We start from the raw sequence: 285 nt of genomic DNA on the forward strand, positions 1-285 counted from the left end.
CACAGTATCTGCGTCGTCACACACACATCAGTGTTTTCGTGTGACGGGCCATGAGCAGCTTGTACTTCAGCGACAACGTGATACCACGAGGGCGCGCGCAAGCCCAGAGAGAGAAAGAGAGCCCTGCCCACTTTTTCCACCAATCAGCACGAAGGTCACACAAGTGACAAGGTGACCCGTTTCCCCCCACCCTACCCATTCTCCCTCTCACAGTACACACACACACACACCTTCAGATACCAGTAGTGCGTGTGAGACCACGTGCGGACAAACGCAGAAAAGAAA

General features: G+C 54.0%; 1 protein-coding gene across 1 annotated transcript in view; it reads left to right on the top strand.

Moving 5' to 3' along the window:
* Positions 1-220: 220 nt before the first annotated feature.
* Positions 221-285, top strand: part of LOC143285468 (tyrosine aminotransferase-like) — a 46,459-nt gene continuing 46,394 nt past the window's right edge. The window contains exon 1 of the mRNA XM_076592772.1: positions 221-285. This exon is cut by the window's right edge and continues 136 nt beyond it. The gene's annotated coding sequence lies outside the window, so the exon portion shown is untranslated.

This window comes from Babylonia areolata, chromosome 9 (assembly GCF_041734735.1).
Source record: "Babylonia areolata isolate BAREFJ2019XMU chromosome 9, ASM4173473v1, whole genome shotgun sequence".
In the NCBI taxonomy this organism is placed as follows: Eukaryota; Metazoa; Mollusca; class Gastropoda; order Neogastropoda; family Buccinidae; genus Babylonia; species Babylonia areolata.